Here is an 11,819-nt window from a genome sequence, read left to right on the forward strand (position 1 = left end):
TTACTATTGTATTAGTAATATCTGTTTAATATACCTAAGTAGTTTAGCCCTTGCCAAAGTATACAATTTTAATAAAAAGACAAAAATTGTCATATCTTTCTTGTTTATATCTTGGGCATATTGCTGAAGAAGTGTGTGATGGTTAATACTGAGTGTCAACTTGATTGGATTCAAGGATGCAAAGTATTGATTCTGGGTATGTCTGTGAGCGTGTTGCCAAAGGAGATTAACATTTGAGTCATTGGGTTGGGAAAGGCAGACCCACCCTTAATCTGGGTGGGCACCATCTAATCAGCTGCCAGTGCAGGTAGACTATAAAGCAGGCAGAAAAACATGAAAAGGCTAAACTGTTGGGAGAACAAGGAATGCTTTTACACTGTTGGTGGGAGTGTAAATTAGTTCAATCATTGTGAAAGACAGTGTGGTGATTCCTCAAGGATCTAGAACCAGAAATACCATTTGACCCAGCAATCCCATTACCGGGTAGATACCCAAAGGACTATAAATCATTCTACTATAAAGACATGTACACGTATGTTTATTGCAGCACTATTTACAATAGCAAAGACTAAGAACCAACCCAAATGCCCATCAACGATAGACTAAAGAAAATGTGGCACATATACACCATGGAATACTATGCATGAAAAGGAATGAATTCATGTTCTTTGCAGCGACATGGGTGAAGCTGGAAACTATTATCCTCAACAAACTAACACAGGAACAGAAAAGCAAACACCGCATGTTCTCACTCATGAGTGGGAGTTGAACAACGAGAACACACGGACACAGGGAGGTGAACACCACACACTGGGGCCTGTCGGGGGTTGAGGGGCAAGTGGAGGAAGACCATTAGGACAAATACCTAATGCATGTGGGGCTTAAAACCTAGATGGGTTGATAGGCACAGCAAACCACAATGGCACATATATACCTATGTAATAAAGCTGCACGTTCAGCACATGTATCCCAGAATTTACCGTAAAATAGAAATTAATTAATTAATTAATTAATGCTAGACTGGCTTAGCCTCCAGCCTACATCTTTCTCCTGTGCTAGATGCTTCCTGTCCTCAAACATCAGACTCCAAATTCTTCAGCTTTGGGACGGACTGGCTTCCTTGCTCCTCAGCTTGCAGACAGCCGACTGTGGGACCTTGTGATCATGTGAGTTAATACTACTTAATAAACTCATATATATATATATCTATATATCTCTTATTAGTTCTATCCCTCTAGAGAACCATAATACAAGGAGACTTTCTCTATTTTGAATTAAGAGAGTATAAAATATTTAACTTTGGCAACTTGTGATCTAAATCTTTGGAGACAATTTCAGAGTATAACTGAGAATTTACATAGTAGTCAGATTATTTAAAACACAGTTTCTATCACTTATATATCTAAGTAGATTTTGAATGCATTTATCTAATCCACCTTGCAAACTCATACAGCCCTTTTTTTTTGTTTAGTAACTTCTAGGGTTATTTTTAAGTTAAAGTAAAGTTATAGAAACCTATAAATATCAAAATCTTTATTGTCATACCTCAAACCTCATTTTAATGGTTTATAAAATTTTAGGATTCACTATAGTCTCTAGCACTGAGTAGAGAATGATGTTTGCCTAATCTTAATAGCAAGTCCACAATCATATAATAAAGATTTTCCACAACTGAGGAATTATTCTAAAAATGTTGTAAGCAATAGGAACATCAGTGGAATAAAAACAAAGCCTGCTAATGTGACATTTACTTATTCTGATATGTGTCTCAATATTCTGAAAACTTACAGAAATGAGGCAACAGCCTTTACTGAATTTTTAAAATAATCTCAACTCTATAGAATCCAGTCTAACAGAAACATTTATTGATTTTTTGTGTGTGCCAAGCACAAGATCTACAATTAAAAAAATAGCAGACATAGTATCTATTCCGATTGAGCTTAATGCTTAGGAGGAAAACCATAATGTACAGGCATAATTACAAAAAATTAGCATAATCATTGTAATTATTTGTGCATATTTCTGAGTATTTTTAAAAGCTTTTAAATCTTTGCCTTTTCTTTTTAAGGAACTTTCTCAAATATTTGAATTCTAATCAGTGGCACATGTATATGATTTTCTGTCTCACAGCAGTTCAGAATTTGCAAACTAGAAGCAATATGGAAAGAAAAGCTGTGATAGAGGCAGACATCTAATAATAGAAGAAGTGATAACGAATAACTGACAGCAAGGAAGAAAATGAAATTAAAGTCTACAGACATATACATGTATCTTAGCTCAACAGTCCCTGTTCTTCAAACTTTTATCTTCATGAATGAAATTCATTTTTCAAAAGAAACCATATCTGGAAGTTAAACAAAAGAAACCCATAAATTCAAGGCTACTCTTATGAAGGTAGAAGAGGGACAGAGAGATGTGGTTGAAAGGAATCAAAGCCTTTGATTTATGCCTAACTCACATATACTTGGTGCATGCATGCTCCTTAGAGGAGGGGAGATAGGAAGACACATGTAAATTTCCACCTCAGTTTGGAAACAGATACTGCAATTCCAGAAAATCTTGCCATAAGAAGAGCCCAGCCAATAGTTTGACTGCGATTTCATGGGAGACCTCAAGGCAGAGTAATCCAGGTAGGTTGCTCCCAGATCTCCACCCACAAGAAACTGTGACATTATAAATATTTGCTGTTTTAAGCCACCACTTTGGTTTGTTTTGTGCTATCACAGAATACCACAGTCTGGAGGCTATGAAGTCCATCATTAAGAAGCCAGCACGTTTGCTCTCTGGTTCCAAGATGGCACACCTTGTTGCTGCTTCCTCCAGAGAGGAGGAACACTGTGTCCTCACATGGTAGAAGGTGGAAGGAGCAGGTAAAGGACACTCACTCCTATAAACCCTTTTATATTGGCAGTAATTGATTCATGAGAGATCTCATGACTAAACGCCTCCAAAAGTCCCCGTCTCTCAACACTGTTGCATTGGGGATTAAATTTTCAATACATGAATTTTGGAGACACATTGAGACCACAGCTGCCATTAACCTTTGGGGTAAACTTTGGGGTAAACTTTGGGGTAATGTGATAACTAGTATTTAGAGTTGATTGTCAACAATTTTGATGTTAACTTGATAGAAAAAGGATACTTTTCAATAATTGATGGTTCAATAACCATCAATAAATGGTGATTGATATGGTTTCACTGTGTCCCCACCCAAATCGCATCTTGAGTCTTACCTCCGATAATTCCCCTGTGTTGTGGGAGGGACCTGGTGGGAGATAATTGAATTATGGGGGCAGTTTCCTCATACTATTCTCGTGGTAATGAATAAGTTTCACGAAATCTGATGATTTTATAAGGGGTTTATCCTTTCACTTGGCTCTCATTTCTCTCGTCTGCTGTCATGTAAGACATGCTGTTCATCTTCCACCATGATTGTGAGGCCTCCCTAGGCATGTGAAACTAAGTCCATTAAACCTTTTCCTTTATAAATTACCCAGTCTCAGGTATGTCTTTATCAGCAGTGTGAAAATGGACAAATATAGTGGTGAAAAATTAAATATAAAAAGTACCCTCAACCCTTCCTCATATCAACAGATATGACAGACTTGAACATAAATGCTTAATCTATAAAACTTCCCATAGAAAATATAGAATAATAACTACAAAACCAGATATTTCTTAGACTGGACATAAAAATGGCATAAAACAAAAAAAAATGATAAATAGAAACCCATAAAAGTTAAGATCTTCCCTATGTCAAACTTCACTATAAAGATGAAGAAAAGTCAAACCATTGGCAGGGAAAAATATTTGCAATTCATATGCTTAACCAAGGATGTATCCTGAATACATCACAGACTCCTATAACTCAACAATAAAATATTAAAAAGTGTTATCTGAAACCCAGGTGAAATGCATGTTCTAGCACCCCCCTACTTAGTTGTGACTATATGACTAAGTTCTAGCTCGACTCACAAAAAAAATTCTCTGCATGTTTCTTTTATACTTTTCCTTTTTTTTTTTCTAGATGCAGATGAGCATGGCAATGTGAGAATATGTCAGAGGCCCCAAGACGAAATGAGCTCAAGTCCCTGAAATCCCTGTTAGAAGAGTCTTTCCACTGGTTGGCAATGCTAATTGTATTTTGAGTGAGAAAATACATTTCTGTTATGTTAAATCACTGACTTTGGGGGGTTTATTTGGTATAGTCACTGATGTTATCCTTACATAATATAGTTGCCTTGCATATTATTTTGTGTTCTTGTTGCAGCAACTCAATGTTGCAGCAACTCAGAATGTTACAGCTTCTGCATTGGAATAAAAAAAGGTTAGCTCCTTTGGAATTTTATGCGTTCCAAGTTTTAAAATATTAAACCTTTAGAGCAATTATTTATATTGTAATAACAATGATATTTAGGGGAGAAAGACTAAATAAAAGGAGAGAGAAATCTCCTTGGTATTTGCCAGTAATTTACAGGTCAGTTAATTCTCAACAAATCCTGTACAAATGAGAAAATCAAGACTCACAAAGGTTAAATGACTTTCCCATTCTCATCCAATTAGTAAACTGTGGACCCGGAATTTAAACCCTAGATGTTCTAACTTCAAGTGGTATGCTTATCACAAGATAATGCTGCTTTTACAGGAAGACAAAATACATGAGCCACGACATTTTCTGTGTTATTGGAATAAGCAAGGTACATGTGAAGGAGAAAAACAAGTAGATGGTAAAAACTGTTAGCATTTTTGAGAATTTTCTTTGTATAGGCACTGTGGTAAATACTTTACTTGCATTAGTTCGATTTATGTTACTACCAGTTTATAAGGTTGTTGCTATTACTCTGCATATTGTGTATGAGAAACTCAGGGTTAGAAGCTAAAGTAACTTCATTCACCAAGATCACAGAGGAGGCAAGCTGAAGAACCAGAATTCACCCTGAGAGTCTCAAGTCAAGGATTAAGCATAAGTCTTAATATTGTGCTATATAGCTCCCCGGGTCTTAAAACTGAAAAAGAGAACTGAACTTTCAGATCTATTGATAATTGCAGAAAATTGTCTCAACAGATACAGTCATTGTTGAAAACAAAGCTGTTTCATAGGACATATTCCAAGCATGTATGACACAATTATCTTTCTTTTCTGTTCAATTGACTTTATTCATATAATCAGCAATCATTTATCATGCTAAGTGAAAGCAGCATAGGGCAGTAGTTTAGGATAAAAGGATTTTAAAGACTTATGCCTTTTTTCTTTATTCCTTCTCTTATAGAAAAAAATCATAATTTCTCAAAAGGATACTGCTGAGCAATTTATAACCTTTCCTATTACGAGCAGGAAAATGTACTCTATGGCAACTTTTAACCAAATGATTTATTTATATATTCATCTAATTAGCTGAGTACATCGAATTTCTAAGGCAATATTTTTCAATCCTTATTTAAACCATGCATCATCAGCCAAGAATTCTCTAAGCTCTACATTCTATAGTTTGCATTTTGAGAATTATAATTTTTAAATTGCAAAATGATATTCTAATATTGCATATGATCTTAAAAATGCATATAAGTCACTATCCTACCACATCTCAGAATTCCCACTATCCTTTACTTTTTTATCCTCTCTTTGAGAATCCGTGTTGTAACACCAAAACATTTATTTTAACTGACACATTCTTCCAACTCCATTCTTACCTCCCACAGCCATATTCTCTGTCTTTCCTCAACTCCGCCCTTTCCATCTGCTCCCTATATAATGAATTTTTTTTTTTTTTTTTTTTTTTTTTTTTTGAGACGGAGTCTCGCTCTGTCGCCCAGGGTGGAGTGCAGTGGCGCAATCTCGGCTCACTGCAAGCTCCGCCTCCCGGGTTCACGCCATTCTCCTGCCTCAGCCTCTCCGAGTAGCTGGGACCACAGGCGCCCGCCACCACGCCCGGCTAATTTTTTTGTATTTTTAGAAGAGATGGGGTTTCACCGTGGTTTCGATCTCCTGACCTCGTGATCCGAATTTTTAAATAGTTCTGCAGTATTTAAGCATTTTGCTCATAAAAATCAAGATTTATATCTCTATGATTTTATTCTGTCTTCTGATAAGTAACATCGAAAAAGTTCACTTATTCTTTAGAGGTGTGTGGGGGTGAGAAGGAAGGACAACAAAGCATAAACATTCAAGCTCTATCCACTTTGCTATCCTTTCAGAAAATTAGTAATTAAGCTAATTGATTCTAAATGCAATCTACTGAACTTGAATACTACGTTTCCAAAAGGTAACCAAAAAAAAAAAGAAAAAAAGAAAAAAAAGAGAACTAGGTTCCCCTGTCTGCCTTTGCAGAAAATAGTTTTTCTAGACATGAGTTTCGCTGTTCTGAACAATAAGCTTTTGGGACTTTGCAGGTTTAAAAGGCTCTGTTGATGCTTCCGGAATGTAGATTCATGAGTACTAGGAAGACCATCTCTAACACAGGTCGAGGGGTCTTGAATGCTAGTCTTAGAGCTGGGATGTCTGAAAAAGACTCAGAATCAAGTGTAGCCATATGCTTCTTTCAAGGAAGAAGGAAACAGTGATAAGAAGGTCAATGTGTGAGATATCAGAGGCACTGTGGGAAATTCTGCCATAGGGAAAGTGATGAGTGAGCTGATTGAGAGAAAGCACCTCAGGAGAGGTCTAGAAGTGACAGGTGTGTGGGAGGAAATGTCTCATAGAGAGGGCTGTGGTCACTTTAATAGAGAGAAGAAATGAACACTATCGCTCCTTTAACAACGTTATAATTGTCTCCTGCTATGTGAGAACTGGGATTTCGGAATTAACTGGAGATGGTCATGAAACGATAAAGCACAATTTCAAATTTATATAGTTTTGAATATAATACCAAACCTAGTCAGTTACTGGTTGTGCCTGCTTGTGTCAATTTTTTTATCCTTTCTAAGCTTCAGTTTATTTGTGAAAAAGGGTCTGCGAAACTTGTTTCATGGAATTCTTAAGATAAATTAAATTATGTATAAACATTCCTTACTAGCATATGGGAATTAATCATTCAGTACCAGATATTTTTATAATTAAATAAAGATGTCTAGAAAACGTTACCATAGTATATCTGTCATAGGCCGAGCAGGGACCGAGCAGGGAGTAAAGCCCTTAGGTACTACCACCTGAGCAAACAGAGGACAAATCCACAAGAACATTATTCCATTTCCTGTCATGTGGCAGTGAATAGATACTCATGATGAGGGATTTCTTATTTACAATCAAAATATTTTTCAGCATATCCTTTGGGCCAGGCACTGTTCTGAGGTCTCAGGTATTAACTAACATGTTTAATCTTACCCAGTGAAGCATAGTCTATTAATATTTTTATTTTATAGGTGAAAAAATTGAGGAATGGAAAGACTAAGAATTAGCTCAAGGTCACTGAGATAAGCATAGCAAAGCTGGAAAAGAAGGCAGCCTAGTTCAAGGACCGTTTTAATCATCTTGAAATCATGCCTCTCAGGGTGGCAATACAGGGATAAGTGTATTTTATAGCTACAAACTCAAATCAGTGAATTAATGTTGTTTTACATTAGTTAAATGTGTGAATTCATAATGTGCATAGCGTTATCATTTAAAATGCCGGGAGGTAGCAGGATGAATATGACCACTCTGCAATATTTAAATCTGCTTCTAAATCAGTCTTCTGTATCTCAGTAAATGGCATCACTGTCAAACAATTTGCTGACTTCCAAATCTAGGAGTCATCCTTAATTTTTCATTTTATCTCACTCTCCCTATTCCAATCCATTAGTAATTCTAATAATTCTATCTGGGATCACACCCCAAATCAATATATTTTTCTCGCTCTCCACTACTTCCACCTTAGACAAAACCACCATCAAACTCTCATGCTCACGAATGTAACATCTTCCCAACTGGTCTCCCTGACAAAGTTCATTCTCTTCACAGCAGCACTAATAATCTAGCCTCTACCTCGCTCTATACCCCCTTCTACCTCACTTCCTCTTGCCCCCTACATTTTGTCAACACTGGCTTTTTTATGTTCCTTGAAAAAACGTTCATTTCCACTTTCAAGCCTGAACTTTGCATTATTCTTGCCTTCATTGTCATTCACTTTTCAGGCAAAATGTCATTACCCTGAAAACTCTCATAACCATGTAATTTGAAGTAAAACAAATAAAATGTCATTACAAAATTACCCTGAGAATTCTCATAGGGATGTACCAATAAAATCGTTGCAACTGTAAGAAGCTGTTAATTGCTCATGTGAGTGACAAACGTTGAAATAGAAAAAGATTTAACTATCAATCAAGTGGGTGTTGGATTTATTGAGAATGAAAAATTGAATGCTAGTCTGCATGTTTGATGCCTACAATGCTCCTTGAAGTTTGATCTGTTTAAAAATGAGAGATTTACCCAGGATCAGCTGTAGGTATGCCTTGATTTGGCTTCAGCAGTAAGAGGTACTCAGCATAAGCCTTGAATTTAGAGAGGTACTTTAGTGCTTTGAAAAGGAGAACAAAAATTGCTTTGCCTCAATAAATAAATATTTCTTTTTGCTCCATTGTCACCAATGCTCTTTACAGACTTAATTGGACTAAAGAGATAATTGGGGATTAGGAAAAAAATATGCAACTAGAATAAATGGCAGGCAAAGACTGCTTTGTTCCCTTCCTTCCTTCTTTCCTTCCTTTCTTTCTTTCAATATAGCCGTAGAAGAGATAAAGTACACTGAGGGACTTGGGACTCTGTTCATGTGTTTGTTATTAACGAGTTGAGATTTACTGAAGGGGATTATATAGCAGCTCAAATTGTCCTTTTATTTTCTAATTTTCTTTGGTTTGGAGGTAATAGGGACAAACTTAAGCTGACTAATTCTATTTTGGGGAAGAATCAAGAAGCATCTCATGCTCTCAAGGGTACTTCTCTCATTAATAGCAGTAACAATCTCTACAGTTTATTGTGCATTCTCTATGCCAAGATTTTGCCAGTGCCTTTGCATAGCATGTTGAATATGTTGGATTTAACATAATCCTCACAATCTTATGAAGTTGATATTATCATTTTCATTTTATAGTCACAAAAACTGAGGCTTCAATCTCTTTTACAATTTACTCCCAAACATTCAGCTAGTACCTGATGGACTTGTAGGCTGAAACAATTTTATCTGCATTTAAGGCCCTTTATCTTAACTATTTCACAGTATCGCTTCATATCTATGCCAATAAATGTGGATTAATTGAAGTTTCCAAAGCTCATTTGTTCACATCGCAAGCATTTTTATATCTGAGAGGTAGCAGTCAATAATTGCTTCTACTTGCCTTCCTGAATGCAGGCTATTTCTAGTAATCCCCATTTCTTTCTTAGACACAAGATTGCCTTTTGTCTTCTTACTATTTAATTCCTTTTTACTAATTGTTAGAAAACATCTTAAATTTTCCTTCCAGCTCTCTTGATTTCTCATTTTCTTTTTCCATCCTGTTGTTTGGGGGAAGCAGATACTAGATATTTGCTTGCATTCATTCTTTAAAGAAATATCTGTTTTTCAAGACAAGTATCACATTCAATGGTATTTTAAAAATATTTTACCACTAATACATATATTAGCTGAAAGGGAACTGTATTAGTCCATTCTCAGGCTGCTAATAAAGACATACCTGAGACTGGGTAAATCATAAAGGAAAGAGGTCTAATTGACTCACAGTTCAGCGTGGCTGGGGAGGCTTCAGGAAACTTAAAATCACGGTGGAAAGGGAAGCAAACACGGCCTTCTTCACATGGTGGCAGAAAGAGAAGTGAGAACGAAGTAGGGGGGAAGTCCCTTATAAAACTGTCAGATCTCTTGAGAACTAACTCAGTATCACGAGAATAGAATGGGGAAAACTGCCCTCATCATTCAGTTATCTCCACCTGATCCCTCCCACAGCACATGGGGATTATGGGAACTACAGTTTCAGATGAGGTTTAGGTGGGGACACAGCCAAACCATACCAGAAACTGAACAATCTTAGTCAATATTCCTCATTGTAAGGTTGAGAAAATAGTAATATTAAAAGACAAAATAATCCGTGCAGGGTCTTAACATTAATTGAGGCAGATCTGAAATTATTAAAAGAATAGCCAGTCTCTGTTACTGACCTAAATATTAACAGTTTATACTGATCTTATGCCAGATATATTCTCACCTTCTGTTTTTTCTTGATATTCCATATACATTCTCAATTTCTGTTCTTTCCCCAGAAAACTTATTTGAAGCCTTTAACCTCTACTCAATGTTTTTACGACATCAGGTTTTTATTAGTACAACCTGTCTCTCCATTCCACCTGCAAATTATTGACCTCTCTAACCCTGTTCTGCTTTTTTCTTTTTCCTCATAGCACTTATGATTTTCTAGCATGCATTTTACTTTTATTTATCTCAATGCCTATCTCCTCCTCACCACCAGCATGTTTGGGTAGAAGCTTTGTCCATGTTCTTCATCCAAGTGTTTATAGAAGCATTATTCACAATAGCCAAAAAGTGCAAACCACCCAGGTGTAGATCCACTTGTGATTGAAAAAAATATGGTCTGTTCATATAATGCGATACAATCTGGCAACAAAAAGCAATGAACTACTGACACATGCTACAACACGGATAATTTCAAAAATCTTATGCTAAGTGAAAGAAGTCAGACAAAAAAAGACCACGCATTGTATGATTACATTTATATTCAATGTTCAGAAAACAGAATGTATAGAGACAAAAGTAGATCATGAATTCTTATGGATGAGAGTGGAAATGAGGATTAACTGTAAACTGGCATGAAGGGTCTTATCAGGGTAATAACAATGTTGAAAAACAGGAGTGCTGTGATGGTTGCACAATGCAGTAAATTTACTAAGCATCACTGACTAGTACACTAAAAATAGGAAAAATTATTAGATATACCTAATAATTTACATGTTATATAGTGTAACTTATGCCTCAATAAAGTTTTTCTAAAAACGGGATGTTGGTAGAGATTAGTATGGAACAGCAGCATGCCTGAACAACTGATGGTGTAGAATAGGATCCTGGAAGCACACTTTTTTACGGACTCCCACCAATGGGTGCAAACAAAAACCTGCAGCCCCTGTTATTGCTCACTGAGTAAAGCCTGCTCATGAATAAGCACCAGCATACCCTGCAGATCCCATTTCTTTTCAAAGTTTTGAAATTCAGTAAACTATCGCAAGGACAAAAAACCAAACGCCGCATGTCCTCATTCATAGGTGGGAGTTGAACAGTGAGAACTCATGGACACAGGAAAGGGAACATCACACTCCGGGGACTGTTGTGGGGTAGGGGGACGGGGGAGGGACAGTATTAGGAGATATACCTAATGCTAAATGACGAGTTAATGGGTGCAGCACACCAACGTGGCACATGGATACATATGTAACAAACCTGCACATTGTGCACATGTACCCTAAAACCTAAAGTATAATAATAAAAAAAGCTAAAAACAAAAATAAAAAAAAAAAAGAAATTCAGTTACAATAATAGGTTGCAGGTAACTCTGTGTGTGTGTGCTGTATACTGAATTCCTTTTTCATTTTGCAAAAGATTTTTCTTGTCATTTCTAGGTGTTTTCTATGTTTAGGTTTTACTTTTGATAGAAAATCACAATGTAATCCACAATCTTCTTTGCAAACACCAGCATATATAAAAGAACCAGCATGCAATGTCTCTCCACTTTATCCTGTTTTTTTTTTTATTTATTTTTTTTTCCTGGCCCTAACTCATGGAGTATCTCTTGTTCCTATTCCTATTTGTGCTCAGCTGTAAGCATTTTCCTTTTCTTTTTCT

The 11,819-nt window shown here is 36.3% G+C and overlaps 1 long non-coding RNA gene across 2 annotated transcripts in view; it reads right to left on the minus strand.

Moving 5' to 3' along the window:
* LOC134737006 (uncharacterized) overlaps window positions 1-9,788 on the minus strand; it is a 153,404-nt gene extending 143,616 nt beyond the window's left edge. Inside the window, exon 1 of one of the 2 annotated variants that reach the window (XR_010121521.1) lies at window positions 9,691-9,788. This is a non-coding gene — a long non-coding RNA (uncharacterized lncRNA). Of the gene's footprint in view, window positions 1-9,645 lie in introns of both variants that reach the window. The other variant, XR_010121520.1, reaches the window with a different exon arrangement.
* Window positions 9,789-11,819: the final 2,031 nt, after the last annotated feature.

This window comes from Symphalangus syndactylus, chromosome 6 (assembly GCF_028878055.3).
Source record: "Symphalangus syndactylus isolate Jambi chromosome 6, NHGRI_mSymSyn1-v2.1_pri, whole genome shotgun sequence".
NCBI lineage: Eukaryota > Metazoa > Chordata > Mammalia > Primates > Hylobatidae > Symphalangus > Symphalangus syndactylus.